This window comes from Pelmatolapia mariae, linkage group LG17 (assembly GCF_036321145.2).
Source record: "Pelmatolapia mariae isolate MD_Pm_ZW linkage group LG17, Pm_UMD_F_2, whole genome shotgun sequence".
Classification (NCBI taxonomy): domain Eukaryota; kingdom Metazoa; phylum Chordata; class Actinopteri; order Cichliformes; family Cichlidae; genus Pelmatolapia; species Pelmatolapia mariae.
In genome coordinates, this window is record NC_086242.1 from 15,745,854 (window position 1) to 15,770,244 (window position 24,391).

The 24,391-nt window shown below is 39.4% G+C and overlaps 1 protein-coding gene across 2 annotated transcripts in view; it reads right to left on the reverse strand.

Moving 5' to 3' along the window:
- The window catches only part of ptn (pleiotrophin), a 52,826-nt gene extending 28,698 nt beyond the window's left edge, over window positions 1–24,128 (reverse strand). For both annotated transcript variants that reach the window (XM_063460491.1, XM_063460490.1), the window contains exon 1: window positions 23,999–24,128. The gene's annotated coding sequence lies outside the window, so the exon portion shown is untranslated. The remainder of the gene's footprint in view (window positions 1–23,998) is intronic.
- Window positions 24,129–24,391: the final 263 nt, after the last annotated feature.

Sequence of the window (24,391 nt, forward strand, 5' to 3'; positions counted from 1 at the left end):
GATGAGGCTTTGGTAACAGTAGAAAGATCTGAAGAAACTGTCATTTGATATTTTTCATACATTCAACTAAAGAAACATGAAAACATTGTGTCTTTCCAACAGGCTGCTAATAACAAATTCTTTGCACTCATTCATCCTTTTTAGGTACCCTTTTCATGCTTAAGGGGCTCATAGGCCCAGGTTAAATGGCTTAACAAACAAAATTTCTCTGAAAATGGTCAGGTACAAGGACTGGACTGAAAATGAGTAAAAGAGCAGCCAATGTCCAAATTGACACTTTGAAATATCTTCAGAAAGCCTGGAGAATTTTTACTTAAAACACTTATTTAAAAAACTAGGAAAGTTTGGATTCTTGGAAGCAAAACATAAAGAAATCAAAGACGGCAAAAAAAAAAACAAACAAACCCAGACCCAACTGTAAATACAGTCCCGATCAAAAGTTTAAGACCACTTGAAAATGGCAAAAAAAAAATCATCTTTTTCATGGTTGGATCTTAACAAAGTTCCAAGTAAAGCTTAAACATGCAACAAGAAGAAATGGGAGTGAGACAAAACCCATAAACATCAGACGGCATCTGAGATTGAAGCGTTTCAAAAACAAAAAACATCTTCCAAAGCCTCGTCTCCTTGAATGCCACAGAACTGACCATTTGGACTTGGCAATACTGGGCTTTTCAACAGGACAACGCTACAGTACACAATGCTCGCAGGACAAGGGCTTTCTTCCAGGAGAATAACATCACTTGTTTGGACTATCCTGCGTGTTCCCCTGATCTAAATCCAATTGTGAACCTTTGGGCATGGATGGCAAGGGAAGTATACAAAAATGGACAACAGTTCCAAACAGCAGATGCCCTTCATGTGGCCATCTTCACCACTTGGAGAAATGTTCCCACTCACCTCATGGAAACGCTTGCATCAAGCATGCGGCAACGAATCTTTGAAGTGCTCAAGATTAACGGTGGAGCTACTCATTACTGAGTTCATGTTTGGAACATTGATTTCTGTTTTGGGGGGGTCACGGGTTTTTTTTGTAGGTGTGGTCCTAAACTTTTGATCAAAAAAAAATTCACTCCCATTTCTTCTTGTTGCATGTTTAAGCTCTACTTGGAACCTTTTCAGATCCAACCATGCAAAATATGATTTTTTGCCATTTTTCAAGTATCTTAAATTTTTGATTGGGACTGTATGTAGCATGTACATTCTATTTTGCAACAGAATATTTTCCAAAATTAAACTGTTGTGTCATTTTTCAACAGCATCACTATGTCAAACCTTAATGTAGCCCAATTCTGGCAAATGAATCACAGCATATTTGTCTCATTACTAAAACTACGATATGTTTTCAGAGATACGAAAAAATATAATAAGCAACTGATCTTATTACAGCAATTGCTTTTGTTCAGTGGGAGAATTACATTTTGTTTTCAAAAATGAAATGACTAATAGCTTGTAGGTGAGACCTGTGAAAAACTCCCTTAAGTTTACACAGGAGTAAAAAAAATAATTTAACTGAAGTTGATGCTGAGCTGCGATCAAAATAAACAGCATTAGTGAAGGTTGCTTATATATTTATATGCAGCATTGCACATAAGAGGTTTTAACGTTCAGAGAAGGAAGCAGAACAGAAATCTGATAATATAGTACGGCAATATGGTATTATGGTATATGGCAGAGACATGGACTTATAAATAAAGTTTTCAATGTGTGTCCTTCAGTGGTTTTTTAAGGGTTTTTTTGAGTAAGCTTCAAATATTCAGTTTTCTGTTTTGAAACCCTTACATCCATATACCTCACTGATGTAAGGGTCCGTTATGTCAATATTTCTCCATAGTAAAGGGGGAGGATGGGGCAGGCTATCGGGAAGGGCCATTATATTCTTTCGCAACCATGGCATCATATAAAAACCTTGAAGGTTATCTTTGCTGCAGCAGCAGTTACCATCACCACTGAAAGCATGCTCTCAGGCTGTTTGCATCTAATACTCAAAAACCTGCTTAAACATGGATAGAAAGAAAAACATGATCAGTGCTGCAGAGAAAGTGCACCAAAACAAAGAAAACTGCTTTCTTTTTCTTTTTTCCTGACCTTGCAAAGTGTGCTGAAATAATGGATTTATTGATGTAATCTGCAAGTGATGATGAGGAAAGTGGTGAATAGCGAAATAAACATCAGAAGGAGAGAGCAGGTTCTTTTTTATGCTTAGCTATTATGTGCTATCTAGGAACAGAATGTTTTAACCTTGGAATTGTAGTGGGGTAATAAGCAGGTCTGGCCATTTTCAACAGTTAACTACATTCAGTGCAACATAATTTGTCAAACTTTATTTAAAACTTTGACAGTAAATGGCTTTTTTTTTGTTGTGTTTTTCACATTATAGTCTAAAATCTGCTCTAAAACTGATTGCTGAAATGTTTATGTAAGTCTGCACCTAAACAGAAAGCGATAGCTTTGAAATCTAATTGTTGTTTTTTGTACATACACTAGAAAGTTCATGAGTACTTTCTCTTACTCCTGATACACCATGATACTAGATCAGCATTTACTTTTTTGCTATGAAGTAATCCCCATAAAAAACAAACATACAAAAGTGCAATAAAAAAACATATATAACTTTAATGTCTTGCCCCAAAATACTAGCAAAGGTTTCACAAGCAGGTAAACCTATATGACATTCTCATCATCAACAAAACACAACAAATATATTTTAAAAACCCTTTAAAAGAGTTTTTGCTCTCTTAAAGGGAACCCCGGCTATTAAGACATGTTTGCGCCAAAATATGTACTGTGCTTTCAATAACACATATGTGGTATTAAAATACACCAAATGTTTTCCTTTTAATCACATTTTCTATAAAACCGATTTACCAGTAGGTCGCCATTATTATTTACTTCTCAATGCACTCTGGGTAGTGACGTCATACAGTTGCACCGCATCCAGTTCAGTTAGCAGCGCACTGGAAATGGCTTCTGTTCAACCTTTCCAGTGTGAACCAGAGCAAACCGAAAGAGAGAATGAAAATAGTCAACCAGCACTTAGTTTAGATGAAGATGAAAACAATCCGTCACACGAGGACGAGAGAGTGAGGGAAAACTACTGGTGTCTATGCGGCTACTGCTTGCCAATGGCAACGGCGACTGAGAGCATTTGTTGTAAAGCACCAAAACCGTATGTCTTAATCCAGATGTTCTTTGGGCAGCCCTTGTTAGCCTCCATGACCGGTATCCAGTCTTTAAGTGATAACATCATGAATTCTGCTTCTGGGCCCAAAGTAGTCTGCATTTAATAAGACTGTTGTGTTTTTAACATGTTTTAATGCTTTGTATCTTGTTCGATTTAATCTCAACAGTCCCCTAAAAACAGTCAGTGATCACTGTCGGCTTCTCACGGTTTGTACGTCACTGCTGTTTACTTTCCTGTCGTCATTTATGTTGGAAGTGATAGCAGAGCTGTACGTTTTAATTTGATAATAAATCTCTCAGTCAGAACATGGTATATCATATTTAGATGGAAGCTAGCGAGCTAACTCCCTGCTAACTTCTAACACAGTTAAATGTCATAAATTAAGTTTTCATGGATGCCTGGATGTTAAACTTAATTGTTACACCTGGCAGAGCAGCCACACTGATCATTTTATTACAGATGAACAAATTTAGACAGTTTTTCAACTCTCAGTAATGCTGCAGTGATCATTTGACTTTTGCAGCGGAGTTTGGGCTCAGACGTGGCTAATAACGTCAGACTCAAAGACCGGACAGTGCTGGTCTAACAAGTCGTAACCAGGTCACTAATAGGCAAGTTAATTAATACGGTTGCTACACTTTAAAAAACAAAACAGGTTAGCTCAACGAAAGCACCTATACTACCGACATCCAATACACATCATCGTCCCAGAATGCATTGTGTGCGAAAAAACATGGCTGCTCCCACGGCTCCAAAATAGTTTCAAACAACAAAGATTTAATGAATAACAAAAAAATTGTGGTTATTCTCAAGTATGTTTTTATGTAGTGGAGATAATTTGTAACATATTTAGAGTAACTTGTCATAATAGTCAGGGTTCCCTTTAAAAATCTGATTCACATTCACCAAGCTACACTGTAAAGGCTATACATACAAACAGTGAACACAATCCATTTATTGTACAAGGCCTCTGTGGGTAGAACGAATCACCTCAGTGAGCTGACAGAGGTCCTGACTAACAAACTAACAAGTGTGAAACCACGATGGCTGGTTTGTTGTCTGTCCACCTTGCAGAATGAAGTAAAAAGCTTTTAAACAACAGTAATGGAAAAGTCAAAAGTGAAATACCTAAAGTCAGTGTATTCTAAAACAGGCTCATAAGTACTCCAATGTACAGAAGGACTCTTTGATCACCCACACAGTGGCTGACTTCCATCAGTTTGAATTTGGTGTTTCAATACCACAAGAAACAATCTCAGGTCTTAAAAGATTAAGAAAGTTTATCATAGCAATACCAAACTCCTTTATTTTGCATAGCCACCATAGAAACTGTTACATATAAAATCCCATTTTCTATGATAAAAAGTTTAATTTTATTCCAAAAACTCTTACAGCAACACCAAATCTATTTTATCTAATCCTACTGATCCTAACTAGCACAACCTGATGTGTTTTTTTATATTGCTATTTTATCAGTTACTTATTATAATCCCATCGTAAACTTCCATCCCACTGTCTCAAAAATGGCTACAAAACATTTTAAAAATGCTATTTCTTGACTTTGTGTTGCCAGTTAAATTTTTCCCCATAATTGTTAAATCTGTCCTTTCTAAAAAAATAAACATAGACCCCTTCAGACCGTTGGGAATCTCACATATATAATCAGTATATTCAGAGGCATCTTTGAATACACAGATAATCACGAATCGGAGCAGATGTATCATCTCCTTTGAGAACCTCCTGTTGGCTGTGTGATGCCAAGAAGTGACGTGTTTCCCTTGTGCAGTCTGGCTCTTGAGGTAATTTGAATAATAATGACCGTAGGCTGAAAGCTTGGCACATACAGTAGGACTCCAAATTCAGCACATGGTTATGTACTATTTGCCACATGCCAAAGAAGGAGGTATTGCTCATCTCTGGATCTAACCATGATTCTAGTCTCAGATAACCTACATCTTCCACCTACACACACACCATCCTTCCCCCTCAGAGGTTTCCCACCCACTTTCCCCAAACCAGCCATCACACTGTGAGGCTGAGAGGGAGCAGGTTTACAGCCGTTGGTGGAGAGATAAAGCCCGCTGTTACCTGTAATTCCACACCGGCTGTTCCTGCACCACATTCTGGTCAAAACAACATGCTCAACGGCTAAGAGGGACTCGGATTAACGCCAGACTGAGAGCCACAAATAGTAAAACAGTCAATATAGTTGAGTGCTGAAACGTCTTTTCTTGCCGTACTTCTGCTGTCAAGCACGGAAGTGCATCTGTAATTGCATTCAATTCTCATCAATGTGTGGAGGGAATTTCTTCAAATTTGGCCAACCACTTACTTTGGCTCAATGATGAAATTATTCGATTTTTAAGGCCACAAGTGAAGATCTCTGTGATCTCACTCATAAGCTATCTGAGGATCACCTTTGATGAATGTCTTCAAATTTGGAATGAATATGTCTTTGGAATCAAGGATGAGCTGATTTAGTGTTCAAAGGTGAAAGTCGCCCATGATTTCACAAATATTTTTTGCCCATAATTCAAGAAGTCACATAATTATGATTAAAATTGGATACAAACAATCAGTATGGTAACATGTCCAGACTTTCTTGGTTTTATAGTCAGATGTGACAATATTTAAAGAAAAGTGGACTTAGATATTAGCTAACACTAGCAAGTGTGGTAAACAAAGATGCATCTGTTGACTATATAGGTGCCTGCTAATTAGTGCTATATAAGGCTCCAGTCACACAGGCATAGAGACCAGTCTGTGACACCCTAGCAAAGACAGGCTACTGGGAAAGAATGTGTATTCCCTAACTGCTCGTTGTAGCTACAGGTAAAATCAGTCACAAAGGGTGTTTTGCACCAAAACGCTCTTTGTGATTGCTTTGGTTGCTAGCTGATGGCTAGCTAATTCTTGCACTCGCCTACAGTTTGTATAAAAGATGCAAACTTGTCTGAAAACACTCGTCAACTATTCACTGAAGGTTTGTGAAATCCAAGAAAGTGTGATGCAAACCGGAAATGAAGAATGCTTCCAGTCTCCAGCAACCTGACGTTGGCAGGCATTTCATGAAACTGCCCAAAAAGTCTTCTTGAACACCCAATTAATATAGTTAATGATGCACTAAGCAATATTATTTGTCAGGTAATTGCAAAAAATAACAACAAAAAAGAATTGCAGACCCCCCCCCCCCCCCCCCCCCCACACACACACACACACACACACACACACACACACACACACACACACGAACAAATTAAGCATAATTTTAAGATATAACTAAAAAAAAGTTTTGATGAAGCAAAAAATCGGAAAAAGAAATTATAAAAAATTTTTTGGCCTAAGACTGTAAACATGTTTACTTCTGCTGCATTTATTTCAGTTTAATTATATCTTGTATTCTTATTTCTTTATTATAGTACCAGTTCACAACAACAACACTCACCTCAAGGTGTTTCACTTAGTAAGGTAAAGTCAGATTTTTTTGAAAACTTCCACATTGATTTAATTTTAATTACTTTTTTATGCGACTGTGGGTATATTATGCACGTTTTATTCGATTTGATATAGGTCCAGTATAGACAGATAGTTATATAAACTTCAAACTGACTACCGGAGACGTACAGCCGTCTAATTTCATGTTTTCTGTGGCTGTGGCTACAATGTAGCTTGCCATCACCAGTGTGTGAATGTGTGTGTGAATGGGTGGATGACTGGTTGTGTAAAGCGCTTTGGGGTCCTTAGGGACTAGAAAAGCGCTATACAAATACAGGCCATTTATCATTTACCATTTTCTTTTGCTGATGCTTCTCTTTCACTTAGAACTTATTCCATTTTTATCAAACAAGCCAGAAACCTAAAATCTGATTGGATTGTTTTCAAACATCCAGGAAAATTTACCTCAACAGGTGAGAGCTGTTGAGAGCATTAAATCAACGCTTTTCACGAGTTGAAGCGGATGAAGGGGGAAATCAAATTTATTTATATGAAAATGTCACAGATTATTACGTCATAGCTGCACTGCACGCAGTTCTGTTTGTTTCATTTAGTGAGTTTGACACTTAACATTGGTACAAATTTGCATATCCCCAGGAGTAAGGCTGAGTTGTGTAAATATGTTTTGGTGACAGTGTTCACTGTTTTACCTTCTAGTAATTCAGATTACTTTGTTGCTTTTGAGTTAAGATAGGTATGAAATATAAATATGCAGCCTTACTATAATAAATAACCAATTTAATAGCATTGCAATAGAGATAATAGTATATTAGCATATGTCATGTTCACTGAAAAAAACTCACAAGTTAGATATTACTGCCAATCTGTAAAATCTTCTATAATGTGATGCTACCAACTGTCCTTGTAACAGAGTACAACAGAGCGTCAGATCAGCTGTTAGAAAGAAAAAAATGAGTGCCAAGAGCACTGGATATGTACTGTTGTCTGCACGCAGAACATAACATAATGTGCATTATTTGGTGGCTATGTTTATCCAAAACATATTGCAGCACAGTGCTGGCGAGATTTTGGCAAACAGGCTGATTAAACAAGTTTTTGAATCAGTTTTGTTGAGTGTGCGTCACAGGATGCAGGAGAAGGTTATCTTCTGTTGCCGCTAGCTGTGTTATTAGTTGTGGCAAAGTCCAAGACAGAATAATCTACTTTTACACTATTGATTTAATTTGGCATTTTCTATTTTATTTTCTGGATGGCATTACTTTTTGTTGTGAGTAAGTTAGGGGTGAAGATGTGAGCAAAACTGTCAAGGGATTCATTATTGCTCCCCTCTTTACTACTCTTGCATTTTTGCAGCTCTCATCTTGCCTCTGGAGGGAAGCTGTGGTGACAATGGTGCAACATTAGCTTGAAAGTCATTTTAAAGTGTGCTGTCACTGAGACTTGCTCAAGATGAAGAAGTTTTGACTGTCTGACATCGATGCGAGACAATAACAGGGAAAGTGTGGGTGGATTGTGTTTATTCACTTTAGCAAAACAAATTGTGGTGGACAGCTCTGACAGCTCTTCCCACCATTTTTAGAATATGTACTGTTGCGTTTACAATCTTAGTGTCACACTTCTGCCATAGACATGAGAGAATATATACAGTCTGTGCTATATATATATATATATATATATAAAGCAGGAAGAAGGAACACGAGAAGCTAGAAAAGTACCAAGGGCTCAGAGAAGAGCTCGAGAAGATATGGAGGGTGAAGTTAACAGTGGTCCCAGTGGTAATCGGAGCACTAGGTGTAGCGATTCCCAAGCTAGGTGAGTGGCTCCAGCAGATCCCGGGAACAACATCGGAGATCTCTGTCCAGAAGAGCGGAGTCCTAGGAACAGCTAAGATACTGCGCAGGACCCTCAAGCTCCCAGGCCTCTGGTAGAGGGCCCGAGCTTGAAGGATAGACCGCCCGCAGTTGAAATGGTACTCTCATTGAGCCCACATAGTGTGAATCAGCAGCGTTTTATGTGTATTCCTTCTGCCTTCTTGAAATAGATATTAAAAGTGCAGGTGAACAACAAAGATACAGTATGGTTTCTTTGTTTCCCTGAAGCCCCGATGATTCCCTTTCTGTGTGGCAATGGAACAAAGCCTGACTGCAGATTACGAAAGCCTCACAAAGGCAAACTGTTGTAAATTTCCCCCCAGGCTGAGTCTCACCTCTGATCACACAGCAGCAGCGGGCCAGGAATAGTTGCAGTCCAACATCTACGAGATGCACGTCACACATCCACAACCAGTCAAACCCCCACAAGTGGTGCATAAAAAAATAGCCTATTGATTTTTAAAATAACAGTAATAGTCGGTCTCTACAGCCCTTTACGTCGCAGCATTACTTCAATATCTGTCCAATTTCAGGGATGACTGCAAGCAAGTAAGTTTAGGTCTTTTAGCCACTAACCTGTATGCTTTAGCAGAAGCCAATCAGTTGTTATTTTCAACCACTTTCTTCCAAGGACAATCTATCAGTGACACTTTGATTTTTTGGACCACACGTACCCCATACAATGGAGATTTCACTGTTAATTACCGCACATGCATGCAAACAGCCTGCCTGATCTCATCTCAAGTTTAGAATATTTGCTTGATTAATATTCAGTAACAGGTTGCTCCCAGTAGATCGACTTGCAGAGAGATGGGATTTTAAGGCGCAGCGTTGAATAACGGTGTTCCTCTGCTGCTTTGGTGGGGGATTTGCTTCTCCCTGCAGTGTGTGTTCTTAATGTTTGTTTGTTTTTTTATTTTTTAAAAATTTTCCTTACTCAAATACCCCTTGTGGCTGGACCGAAGCTGAAAGATGGACAGTTGGAGTTGAGATAAACTTTGACTCAACTTTACTCTCTAGTTTATATGGGATTCAAATGTGTTGAAAAAGTAATGAACAACTGCGTTAAACTGTGATTTAAATGTCTAAATGCCTCGCTTACTCTAATGAGTACCTCTGCAACAGAGATAAGATTTCACTACAATCTAATTGCAAAATATATTATGTAAGATTTGATCTCATAGAGTTAGAAAAATATAATTGTTTGCAATGCAGCACACCTGTAAAAAGACCTTGCAAAATTACACTTCCGTCTTAAAGGCTCAAGCATCAATCAGGGGTCACTTCTCTAGGCTATTAAAATTTTTAGCATATTCCCGCTGTTATCTTTATCTCTTTCACGCCTCCCTTCAGATCACTAAATCTTTACTCCATTTCTCTCCGAACAGTAGGTGGGCGTTTGAATTACGATTTTTAGAGCTAAATGATGATCGTAATTTCGGAGTTCTCCGCATGATGAGAAGAACATAACTAATTTCAGATGGTTCAGCCACAGAAAATAATCATGCATATTCAGTAAAGTCTATTTTCCTTCTTAATGCACAGGAGGAAAAAAAAACTGGAGAGTCTACTGTGATGGTGATACTGGTCTCTTTTGATTTAACTGTCAGTAGAGGGCTCTCATGATCTATCTATAATGGGTCTGACCTCTCTTGCAGTAACTGTATTTAATGACACCCACTATCAATGCCCTTTCATGGCAATACTGAACAGCGCTTTTCTTCTCCAGCTCACTCTGTTTTTCTGACTCAAACAATGGTGAGGATGGCCTTATCATTTACCTTAACTCACCATCAGACAGTATGTGCATCTTTGTTTCCTGCTGCTCGATGTTCCATTGATTTCCTCACTGTGCTTCTGGACTAAATTATATCCACGGCTCTGTCTCTTTACTTTGACCTCCATGTGAAGGTGTTTAAAAGCCTTTTTTGTGTGTGTACAGTACTTCTCATATTGAGTGGATGACCTCATCAACTACACACTGGCCTCTTCTGGGTAAAATAAGTTATTGCCTGAAGAAAAGCAAGGGAAGGGTAGAGATGCTTTTTGAGGGAGATAGGATCATTTTTTTGTAGATGGAAGATGTCAGCCGTATTAGGGGTTCATTTAAGAATATCCTCCACGTTGATGGGTAGTTTTGGAGCGTGCAGCGGCACAGAAACAAGAAAACAGATCTTCTTCGCTGCTCTTTGTGAACCCGTGTGTCTTCTCATCTCCCCATAACACTCTTATGGCAGGCTTTGAATTACCTGCCCTCATCCCTGCCTAAATTGTTCAAATATGTTAGAAGTTGATCAAACAGAAAGGTTTGCAGCGCACAGCCGACAGAGCTTCCCCTGTGGGCTGTTGGGGATCAGACATGAAAACAGGAAAAGAACAAAGGCTTGTCGGGACAGTTAAAAGATGTCTGGACCACAGCAGCCCATCAAAATTTATTCAGTGAAACAAGCATGAAATACCCACCATCTGCAAGAAGCTCTCAAACATGTCAAACTCCCCTCCGGTCTTTGAGAAAATGTGCTGTCAAAGCAAGGAGATTCTTACATATGAAAACTTTACCTAATCTTTGTTTTCTCACTGGCGTAAATAAATAAATACTCCCTGCAAGTCATGTTTATATCAATGAGTACATCACAAACATTTAGTTATGACAATAATCTTAAAATTATCTCTGTATTGTTTGTGTATAATGGACATAAATGTCTGAAACAGGGAAAGACTATACAAACATTTTCTCACATAGAAACCAGGATTATAAAGACTGTTTTGATTCACACCGTCTCTTTCAAAGTAACCAGAAAGTTGGGGACAAGCAGGTGAACATAACTAAGTATTTAGTTTATGTGTGTAAGACTGACAGAAGATATGTCACCCATTGGTTTTTGAAGTCTCAGCAGAAGCATTATAGCAACTACCAACTTAGGACCAAGAAATTACTGTATTTGGACATAAGTGTGAGTTATCAAGCTGCAGCTATACAGAGATAACAATATCTGCTAATTAATCTTAAATAACAGTAACTTTTATAGTATCAACCTGTAAACATGTTTATTTCTGCTGGCATTTTATTGCAAGCCTTTGGGGATGAACTCGATTTTGTGCAAGCTCAAGTGAACATTCAAGGAACTGTAGTAGTATTTTGATACGTCCATACTGACTTCATTTTTCATCCCTATATGCTGCCACTTGACATTCAAAAACAACTCCTGATAAGGACTATCTGCACCATGCAGTACACAGAGCACCTCAACAACAAGTTACTTGACGTAGTGGCGAACAGTCCGTTTATCTTAGGACTTTTCTGAGGCTGAAAACAAAGTGAACTTTTAAAGTTTTGCCTTGTGTCACTGGTATGCTCACCACTTATTTGGCTTTGAAAACGATCAGTATACAGTGCTTTGCATTTGGCTTGCTGCTACAGTAAGACATTTCTGTGCTAATTTATAAACTCTTTTAAGAAGGCATTTCATATTACTTTTCTTTCATCTTGTCTTGCTTTTATTGCAAGAATGAATGATGAAAGTTAAGTGTGGCAGGAGATATAAATGTGATGGAAGAGACTACATAATTCAACAGCAGTTCTGTGCATTCAGTGTCATGTTTTTGTGTTTGCCATATTATAAAACTTGTCTGTTTGTTTCACCATGAAAAAAAAAGATTTTGTAGAAACATGCAGCAGAGAAATAGAGCAGGTTTATCTTGTTCACTCCAGTTTGTAATGATAGTGTCATTCAGTTCCTATGCCGCCAGGCTCCACATGACCTGAAATGAATCACACGTAGCTTCCAATGTACTATTCTAGAACCCAGTGACAGTCTTATTTCCAGCCATCGATGAAGCAGAGGTAATGTTATTTACTGAGAATGCACGATGGACAAAGATTGGACATCCCTGATCTGTCAAGGACATGACTTTTGGCCAAAGCAAATCCTTCACTTTGATTGCATTGTCTTTTGGGCCATTTGGCACAAAGCGATCAAATTGGTAATGGTGGTGGTGGACGGGGGTGGCTGGCTAATGTGTAGCATTTCTCTGATCAAACATTGTTTCCCAAAGCTAAGTTTCTAGGAGAAAAAGGAAATCCATTCTTCAGAGTTTCTGAAGCCTTGTCATTAGTCTGACATAAGCAGAACAGTCTTGGTTTAAATAAAGAAATACATAAATTAAAATAAAATTACTAATCTAAATTTAAACACACACACACAGGCATGCACGCACGGACGTACGCACACGCGCACACACACACACACACACACACACACACACACACACACACACACACACACACACACACACTTTAAAACATCTCTGATACCAGATGGATGAAACCCCAGTTTTTCAAATAGGTACTCAAAAGACCCATCAACAACCCCGATAATCATGTAAATAACTTCTATGTGTAAATATAATAAATACAATAAATAGTCATTCAAAGCCAAATAAGTGATGAGCATAACAGTGACACATGAGGCACTACGTTCAGTAACCTGTTGTTTAGATTTTCTGTGAGCTGCATGTTGATGAACAGCTAGCCCTAGTCTTAGAACTAGGACTATTTTTGAATGTCAAGTGGCAGCATAAAGGGATGCAAAATGAAGTCAACATGGACGTATCAAAAACGACACTTCCTTGAATGGTCAGTTGTACTTGCATGCAAAGCGAGTTAGTTCCCAAAGACCCTCGTATTAAAATGGCAGCAGAAATAAACATGTTTACAGGTTAAATGCCACCACTTGGGATAGGCATCAAGGGGGGCACGTGCAGCATCACAGATATCCACCGCCTGAGGTTCTCTGACGTTAGCTGGAGAGGATGATAGGAATTCAATACACAGCATCCACACTGCCTAATATATTCCACAATAAAATCGGTGGGAGCTTGTTTGTGTACCACTCCATTGATGGTTCAGCCAACTGAATGTCACTAAAGTTCATCACAAACTCTTTAACTAAAGAGGTTTCTGTGTGACAGAATATTCTTGAAAAGAAAAGCATTCAGTTCAGGTCATTTACTGTCTTAGTGTTGTTTGCAACACTATCCAATCCAGTGTTCTAATAGTCCACATATATTAAAGAAAGTTCAAACATCTATAGTCATAGTAATGGCATGGACTTTATGATAATAAGGAATGAAAATGTATACAATTTCTACTCCTTTAAAAATGTTGTCCATTTTCCTGCCAAAGTCATTTAGTCTTTTTGCTCACACATACAATGCAGTGTTTACTAAAGTTCAGCTCACAGATCCATCCTATTCACTATCAACCTGCTTCTGCAGTAAGCTATTTCCATCCATCAGGAATGCAATGCACCAGATTTTCTGTGTGCCCACCAGTGTCATTGTCTACATTCATCTGCACAAAATACTATTTGCTCCAGCTTTATTTACCAAACCATAAATGCAGCAATGCTATATGTGACACAATTTACAAATAAATAAGGGAGCCCATTTTGCTGCATGGACAGATCCAATCATTCCTATTCAAAGTGAAAACACAACTCAGAGCTGCTGTGCAAATACCAGCAGCCCTTCTGTGACACAGGCTCTGTTCGACTGTGGGATGGGTGTAGGGTTAAGAGGTGAGCAGGGGAGTCAGAGGAGTTTGCATGGTGGGCTCTTGCCTTAAGTCACAGCCCAGGGCATTAAACATAACCTTTCAACTTGCCACCAAGCATTGCAGCAGTCAGAAAAGACATCAAGTCCTTGTGTATGAACAGAGTGTGGTGGGACTACTGCTAGGACTGACACACTCTTTTACTTTAACATCTGCTAAGTAAGCCATTGCAGTCGAGGTGGTTTTACCCTGTCTAAAACGAGTGACCAAAACTGACATGCAGATAATTCGGTAAGAGGTTGTTGTCTCTGCAGAGCTTATACAGTGAAATAATACATAAATGACAAGTTTCTATAATAAAAATTGAAATATTTGGCAAGTAGTTAGTTTATTTATTTCTATTTTTTGAGAAACACAACATTATCAATTAAATAAATGTAGAAATGGGAAAGGTAAATGCGAATTTCATGCACCAGCAAATTTTCATCTAATTCTCTTATCTTTGTATATAAAAAAAAGTCACCAAAAGTGTAACTTCATACAAAAGAACAAAACAAATGTATACCAATTCATTTTGGTTTGCAATGGCAGATTAAACATCACTGTTTTCAGAGTCATTTTAAGTAATGCACTAATTAAGGAATGCAAATATGGAGTTGGGGGGTTGAGGTGGGGGGTTCATTCACGCTGCAGACACACCCGGTTGAATTCCCGCTAGTGTGGCTGTTATGTTGTTTGTAGCCAGTGAAGGTTCATGTCCTTGTCATGGCAGTGACTTGCTCCTCTGTTTGGTTGCCTGTAGCATCCCCAAGCCAAGCATGAGCGATAACTGCAGTGTATGGAAAATTGGCCTTTCAAATTAAGGCAGTACTCTGATTTTCTCCATATTCTCTGATGATTATGTTTAAAGGTCACTCGGGTACATAACTGAACTTTTCAAAGTACAAATGGCAAATGCTAGAGGTTCAGAAATTGACTTGCAAAAAAGGGTGCTGTAATGTAATTCTTAGGGTCAAGTTCTCGGGCTCTGCAGTACAACTCTACATGTTTCTTGATTATGCACAAGTGGCCAGCTAGGGTCCAGTGACAACTAAGCTCAGTTCTGTGGATTTGTTTAACAATCGTTACTTTAAAAAATCTCAATCAAGTATGAAGCTCAGTTAGTGGATAAACGTAACAGCCATATCCATTGTTCAAGGCAATATACAACTGCATGTCGCAATTCCAACGCTGACTGTTAAACCACATCGTAACCCTCAAACTGCTTTTTTTGAAGCAAAGTGAAAAAGTTAGGCCCTCTCTTTTCAAAAATGTCCTCATTTCATTGGCAGTAAACTCATGCTGGTCCTCACTGAGATAGGTTTACGAGTACACACAAACACAGAGAGAAAGAGGGAGAATAATCCTAAAGCCAGGTGCTTCTTTATAAACATCTCTGATCTCTAAAGTGCAGGTTTATTTTTATTTATAGTCTGGTTTGCTGTACTTGGCCACCATCAGTCTTGCTGCCAGGCACAAGAGAAGAGGTGTTGTGAGTGAGATATACCTTATTCTCAAAAAAAAATTTAAATCACTGTTCATGGTGACTGAACTGGTAACACTGACATACCTGTAACAGAAATTTAAAAAAATAATGTCACTCCTCTAAAATATATGTTTTTTTAAAAAATTATTTAATTTTGTAATCGTGATAAATGCTACAGTTCTTGATAAATGATTGATGATTAATGAATCACTGGTATATGAATCATTACCAGCAACAACTAGAATTATGTACCAAAATTATGTACATTCCCTCACACTGCCAAAACAGCTCCGATGTCAGACCTCCAAATGTGTCCAGAGATGTCTGGAACAGGGATATTTGCAGCTGATGATCTAGATTATGCGGGTTGCAGAGCTGGCATTCATCTTGTTCCAACATCCCATCGATGCTTTCAGAGTATTTGTGGACTGGTGAGAGCTTTTAATTTTTAAATCTTCACATTTACAGTTCCATTGAGGGCTACTGTTGTCTACTTTTTATATGCATGCATAAGTCGGGGTTGCCTCTCCCCTCGTGGCATTTTGAGTTATTTCATGAGAAAAGCTGTTATAGGAACATTTGCTCTTTCATTTTTGTTTCCAGAAAGTGAAGAAACAGTGGTCAACTCTTGGTTAATGTATAATGATGATCCACTGCAACATAGAGATGTTCTCCCACTTGACTTACTTAAGTTTGTTTGTTAATTGTTTTTACACTGAATAACTGGGGGGATTTCCATGAATATTTTATACCTATTTAAATGGATTTGTGGCTGACTCAAGTTCTATATGAAATTCCAGTGTGGACACAAATGGGTTAAAAACAAAAATGCCATCTGTTGGGTAATTATATTACCCTGCCATATGGCTCTGAATGTTTTACGTAGGTATTGTATTTGATTTTTTTGTTTGCAGGTATTTGCAGGAATTCTGTCTTCTGCAAATATCCTCTCAGTGCCCCTGTACATCAAGCACAAGAGGTTTACATGCCCCTTGAGAGTCAGGGCTCCCTTTGGGACCTGTGAAGTCTTTACTAGATACAGTACTGGGAAAGATAGGTGAAAGGAGTAGACGTCTCAAGATGTCCTTTCCATAAATGCATCAGGCTGTAGAGGCCGCTAAGCTAAATTGCTCCAAGAGGTAAAGAATAGGAATTCAGACTGTGTTTTTGCTTTCTTCTTACAGGATGCGGCCTTGTACTGTACTGTCATCATCATGTACTGAACAGCATGTGAATTGTTGCTTTACTAGCCCCACTAACATCTCTAAACTCCAGTGGAGAAAGAGGGCAAGGTCACAGCCCTGGCCTAGTGTTTATGGTCAGATGGAATGTGAACTCCGGGTGAGAAGAAAGGGGGGAAGTTATAATGAGGCATCCCCCCTCTGCCGGTTGTTTGTTTGGACAGACCGGCTGTCTCACAGCACAAGCTGTGGATGGAATACTAATGGATATGACTAATGATTCTCTCGCCTCTCTCGATTTCTCCAGATTCCATCCCACTCTACTCTTTCCTCTCACTCCTCCATCTCCCATTGCCTCTTTGTGGAAAGAAACTTGTAACTCCTGAGTAAAGTACTCAAGATGCTTAATTCTGTTCAAATTAACAACGATGTAAGAAACTAAAATAGAGCAAGTAACAACACCTCTACCCCTACTGATCCTGCTATCTAATCACTTATTGGTAGGCGGACATAAAGCCATCCTCAGTGTTTGTAACCATGGGCCTATCTAATCCCCTCCCCATCCATCGCAGGCATTTAACTTTCCAAATCATACTTTCTCTAGAATGTGGTACCCTGAGGTAAGAATACAAAGACATCCCAGAGCTGCAGAAACTCTCCACTGGGCCTGATTAAAACCTGCTGAGATTTAGCCAAGGATTAGAAACCCCCTTTGGCATGAGAAGACTATATAAACTGTTTAAAATTATTTTTATGTTAAGTATTGACGATTTTGCCCTTCAAGCAGCCAAGTAACCACTATTTGGCCTAATAAAAAAAAATCCACAAGTAAAAAGAACACATAATTTTATTGAGTCAGTTCAAGAGAATTATATATTTTACAAAACTGGCTCCCTTTCATGTGATCACAGCACTGGTAATGTGGTTAGATTTCACGATAAACAATGCAAACCATTCTAATCAGAGAAGCGTCTAACCTCTGTGCATCATTGCCATTAGCAATCCAATTAGCAGTACGACTGGGATAGAGAAACTAAGTGGCAGACGGTGTTCCACAGTGATGCTCACAATCAATTTAACTTTCCATTCAACATCACTGGTCACATGATGTTGAACAACAAATTCCTGCATCCCTGTGCATAAGAGCAACCTGCTCCCATCCATATCAGATTTTTTTTTCTTCATTTTATACCCTTTCATAGTTTATGGCTTGCAAGGATCAAATTCTCACTATAGGAGCGATTATAATATCGCTAAAAACTCTCTTGGCAAATCCACTGCTGGCTTCAGAGCAGCTAAAAAATCATTCTAAATAAAATGAGATTTCATTGATTGAGCCTATACATTATAGCATTTAGGTGGAACTTTGCCAACGTATTGGCTCTATGTTATTTAATAGCCCCCTTAGGGTTTTGTGAGCCATTAAGCAAGGTTCTGGACTGGAGAGAAAGTTACTGATGCGGCTTACTTTTATTTCTGCCGTACCTATTATCAACAGAGAAAGATTTGCAGAATAACCAGATTTTAATTATTAAAAAATGACACAGTCTCCAAGGAATTACTACTAAACTGGTGCTATTATCTAGATGTTATAAATGTGCTTTTGCCATTAGCTTTGTGGTAACTACAACTAAAGTATTGCTGTTTATTGTAAAATCCTGAGTTTCAAGCTTTCCGTTCGTGCTGAGAGACAAGATCATCCTTCAGTTTATTAGAGGAATACAAACACTACCCATTCCCCTGTGCTTCACACTCTAAGGCCTGTACACACAAAAACCTTGAGTGAGGGAGCACCCTCAGGAACTGTATTCCCTACATGACATTTGCTAAACATATAGTACATCTGTTCAAGGTTTCAATCTTGCACACTGCTTGAAATATTTAACCTGTTTGAGTCATTACTTAATTGCTAAAATGAAGACATAGTTTAGTTTCTTACTTTTGCATTGTTTTATGAATTACAGTTGGGTCAAAACACATGTAAGGGCACATGTATGTAAATTGTCAGGGGCTGCCTTATAGTGCCTCAAGGGGCTTGTCTGAGTAAGGCAAGAAAAACCAAAAAAAGATAGAGAACCCGGGTACACGCTCTGGTGTGTGTGTTTGTGTGGAGTAGGAGTAGCTGTCTCCCACGTCTCACAGTTTGACTGAGACAAAAAGGGAGATCTGAGAGGTCAGTCAAAAAAGAAGTTGCGACTGCAGCAAGTTTAGACGGAGTTTCGCTCCATGCGGGAAGCATAGCTTTTGTAGCCACAACGTGTGGTGCTGCAGGCCATCGTGGAAGGAGACAGCGTGGTGGTGGGGAGCTGGAGTGAGACCTAACCTTAGCTGTGCTTTTCTTTAAGACCTGTCACCGTTGCAGTTGGATTAGGCTGACTTTGGCCCTTAAGTGAACGTTCAGAGCAAGGCAGCACGGTTAGCTGCCTCGCTGGAAGCTAACGTGTCTCTTGGAGGGCTTTAGCGACCTCACTTAATGTTGCCCATTGCTGGTCTGAGTTTGAGCACTTTCTACGGACTCGACGCCGAGAACAAAGTGAGTCAGCGGTGAACGGGTTACCCTGTCATCCAGATGACATCCTGGTTGTTCATCCGGCTTCGTTCAGCTGTATGTGAAAGCGCTGCCTTCTCATAGCCCAGTATTTTTCCCGCGCACTTTTGCCTAGACACAAAGGCATGGTTTCTATTTTCTTTGCTTTTGTGAACCCAAGACTTGATTCCTCACTCCAGCTCCTGTACCTCTGGTCAGCTTAATGGAATGGGACCCCGCAGTTATCTCCTTTTCACTACAGTTACACCTTCAAAGAAGATACTGTATATGGTTTCATATTCAAAGGCCATTTTGGGGGGGACTGACTAGTAGAAACTGGGACTATTTCCTTGTGAACATTGTAAATTGTGTTATGTTTGTGATACAGTGTTAATAATTCTAGAGGGGAGAGTGAATTCATGTAATCTGGAGACGCTTGGCCTTTAAAAGAGGGTTTCATACAGTTCTATCCTCATTCTTTTAGCGCTCTGAGAAGAATTTCTTCCTTTTATTTTTATCATTTTGTTTGTGTTGTGTGTTTTGTTTGTATTTTTGGACCCTTTCAGTGGCTAATGCAAACCAGGGGTTTTAAAACAGCGGGGAAGTGGCTGTTTCATGTTTATGTTGAACCCGAGTTGCCTTGGAGTAGGGGCACTCTAACAATCTGGTTGGGCACAGAAAATCAGAGGGAAATGATGCTAGGCTGTGTTATTGTCTGACAGTACAGTGCACTCCCGGTAGTCGTCGTTTCTCGAGCTTGAATTCTGGAGCCCCTTGTCTTTACCTGCAGCAGCCACACAGGTAAAAACATTCTTACAGTTGTAAGTACCAGATTTGGGGTTTATTCCCTAGAAAGGTCTGTGAATTTGCGTTTTCTCCCAGAGCTTTGGTTTTCCCGCCAACCAAACATAACTAAGAGTGTTATTTGGCTTAGGACTTCACAAGATTGTGACAAAGCTGGGTTACACAATTTGTTGTCAGACAGTCAGGGAAGTGAAAAAACACCTTCCAAAGTACTTCAAATTACATTTGTACTGTGTTTTACGATTGTGCATGCCATAATTTGCTATGAGGATAAATACATGGCTCACAAGGTAAAAACAATACCAGCAATGCTAGCACAGCTGCACAAATGCATCCAATTAAGTCTTACATCACAGCTGCATGTTTACTTCCTCAGCAAGTACAGAAATTCACACCCAGCCATATGACCTTTGCCCTATTTTCCTTCAGTCATTGACTGAGGGGCCTGGGGAGAGATTGTCTGTATTTGTGCATGTGTGTAAGTGTGCGTGGGTGGCTCTGTGACTGAGTGGAACACTAATGAGCCAACTGATTATAGTGGAAAGCCTCAGGTTTTCATTAGCTCTCAGAGGATCAAATACTAGATCAAACCAACAGCATGCCAGAGAGAGATGCTGGCCACAAAATTTTACTGAAAAACTTCAAAATCTGTACAAATAGCAAGATGGAAAGTTTTACCTTTTTAAATCAGATGATAAAACTCGCTTCTGATCAAAAAGAAACAGAGAAATTCATAATATGCCGCTATACTATGGACAAACACAAACACTGGCTTGTGTAATTGAATTCTTCCACAAAAAGCATTCATGGCTAGGTTTGTAGGGACCAACCCCCCTACAAACCTAGAGGTTTTGCAGACAGCTTTGTCTCACCCTTCCCTATATTGAAAGAGGTGCTGGCTTGACATCTCTGTGAGAACATCAGCATTTCCACTCTTGATTATTAACCCAACAGACCAAAAAGGTGGGCTCTTTGCAGTAACTTTGTATTGCCACAAATGCAGAAAAAAAGCTATAACAACCAACAAACTCAGGAAATGTGATAGCGAGAGCTCTCTACTCAGTGTCACGGTTCTGGGTCATTTTGACCCAGCATTTTCAGTTTCTTATGTTTTTGGTATTCTTCTGTATTCTGATTTATGTCTGATTCTTTAGTTATCCTGTTTTGATTATTATAAATCTACGTTTCAGTTTATTCTGGTTTAGGGTTTAGTTCTTAGGTTTTGTTCTTATGCCCTCATGTTTAGTTTAGGTTTAGCTCTGTGCTTAGTCTTCTCTGCCTGTGTGTTCCCTCTGTGTAAAGTCCGTGTTTCTTAGTCTGCGTCTTTGTGAATTGTTTCCTGTTTTATTTTGAAAGATTATGTCTTATGTCAGTGTTTCTAGCTTCGCTCCCCCTATCTCATTAGGTCTCATTCCTCCCAGCTGTGTTCCCCTTCTGTCTCTAATTCCTTGATGACTTCTTCAGTGTACTTAAGCCCCATGTTTCTTTGTGTCAGTGTCGCGTCGTACCCTAAGATTGTGCCTGTTTGTTTCCGTTCATTGTTCAGTTCATGTTTTGTTCTTCACCAGCAATAAAGCTGTGGTTTTCAGTTGCAATTCAGTCTCCACGAGTCCTGCATTTGGATCCTCACCTCCGCCTGCCCGCACACAGAGCCCCAACACTCAGTTTATCAAATATTTAAATGTTTAAATGCACTAAATTGCAACTATCAAGGATTAAAGAACGAGTGGTCAGCAACAAGATTGATAGTGAGCAAACCAATACTTTTGCCTGAGAACCCAAAGTACAGGATGAGGTAAAAATTAATCTTGAGGCTAAGTTGATAATATCTCATCCCTGCTACAGGGGCAGGGAGAATTTAACAGAGTAATGGATTGCTTGCGTCAACTGTAGGGTCCAGTGGTTCTAGAGTGCTACCCATATAAGGCAGTGTGAATCAAATATGCCTCAGTTCTGCTGCTTCTATTTATTTTGTTGCCACTTGTAATAACCAAACCTTTTGGAAATATTTAATAGTTTGTGTTTAACTTTTTAAAACACGAAGGATTTTTTAACCAGATTTATTTACTTCCAAGAGGTGGGCAAACTATGAAAAAAGACACCAGAATAATCATTTAAGGGTCACATGATTGCTTTTTCCAGCTTTGCTTTACTGCAGATTTTACTTCTAGCCTATTGTCTTTAGAGATTGATGGTTAGGACAGTTCCTTGACAGGCCTCTCTACTGGCATCCTTCCTTTCCTCTTTTCTTCTAGTCCCTTTCTTTATCTTTTCCTCCCTTTCTCCGTAGGCCCCCTGGACCCCATCAAGTCTCATTCTGTACATCCCACATGTTAGGGGTCAGTGCATACCCCACAAAAATAAACCAGCCACTCAATGTGAGTATCTTTGTTTATGTCCTTACCCCCCTAGCCTCTTTCTCCATCTCTCTCTCACTCATTTACTTGCGCCCTATAGACGAGAACTGGCTCCATTCACAGTGTTCCCTCCCCCCTGGAGCGAACTTCTCGGGGCCCTAACAGAGTAATTCTATGCCTTATTGCTCCAGCTCCTTCACGGAGAACTTTCTCGCCAAAGCATTTGTAAGGATACTGAAAGAAATGAACTGGCTTTGTGCTTAAACACATTGACATATAGGTGACATCATGTGGTGAAGTCTGGGGGTCAAACATTTAAAAAAGAAAAAAGGGCAGAATGTGTGAAATGTCTCTTAAAGGCCTCCAAGTGGCCATCTTGGGGAAAAAATGCCAGGACTCTTTTAGAAATTAAGCAGTTTTATGAGTTTGCCCCTGCTGGCTATCATCCAGCTTAATCCACATTGTGTTCTGACTTCCTACAGACCAAAGCAGGTTTCTCAAGCTCATCTCCACTTCATGTTTAATCTCCCCCTGCTCTTTCATTAGGACCACACCATGTGTTGATTCTGAAGAAATGAAGCGGACACCTCATTTCGAGCAAGAATGAGCCAGAGAAAGCTTTTGTCCACAGTAGGAATGCCCATAAGACAGAGAGGAACACTGTTTGGTCTGACTCGGGTTGCTATACCGGAGCTGAAGAAAGCCATGGCAACGCAAGCAGAAGGTCTGCTGGATCACTTAGTGCTGATACAATACAGCAGCTCTGGGTTTGTCATTCCAGTCAGGCCTGACCCAAATTACGACATCCTGGGAAAAAGTAGCCCACTTCAATCAGTGCCCACGCACAGACAGACTTAATTTGGGCCAACACATATTTGGCTGATAGCAGTAATAAACAAAACATATGAATGTTTGAAGTCTAATCACTGAGAAAGAGGGCCTGTTAATGATTTAACAGCAAAGTCCGTAGCCCATGGCTGTTGGATTACTGGGTCTTTCCAATTGTTTACACAGTATGTCTACAAGCCACTTTTCCATCTGCTGTTATAATTCTCAGCATTTTAAGCTTAATAGTCTTTTATATTTTCATATGTTTATTATCTCCTATCAACAGCCTCAAGACAAAATCTGCTTAAAATGGGAAGAACAACAAAGAATCAATTAGGACCATATCTACAGAAGTTTGTTTTTTTTATTGTTTGTTTGGGTATTTTTTACCAAAAGGCAAAATATCAGAAAAATGCACAATTGCAAAACAGTGTTGTGCTTGGAACAGAAACTTTTGCTGAGTTAATTTTTGCAACTTTACAAAAACTTTACTTCTTGCAAGTTTTAAAGTCATATGAAAACAAGCTGGATGGATACTAGCAGTCCTTGAATCCATATAAATCCCATCCCAAACATACAGAGTGAGCAGACAGAACAAAATTCATACAAATTTTAACGTCAAGTTCCTGCTCTGTAAATCAGCTCAACATTACATCACCCCTCAAAAACTACGTATCAATAAGTGTAGACCCAGAAAAAGAATCCACTTACTTTGTTTTGGAGGTCTGGTAGTTGTATTTCAGAGCTTAAAGCAATAGTTTCTCCAGGCTCTTTTCATCTGCACCTCTGCCCTGCCTCTCCAATACTATTTGTCTTTGTGGGCTGAGCATTCGATAGCAGTGTAGACTTTTTTTCTTTTTTTGTGTGTCTGTTACATGGGGTGAGGGGAGGGTGATGGGTTGGGTGTTGAATGCCGGGTTTCCTGACTCGTGATCAGGAGCTCATTACCCCCAAGGTCACTCGAGGGACGCTACGGCCTGGCACTTATGGAGACACCAGAGAGAAGATGTAAGATGGTGGATGAGTGTGTGGGAGAAAGAGATAGGGGGAGAGAGCAGTTAAGAGCCAAAGTGTTTGGGAGATCTATGGGGACCAGGAGAAAAA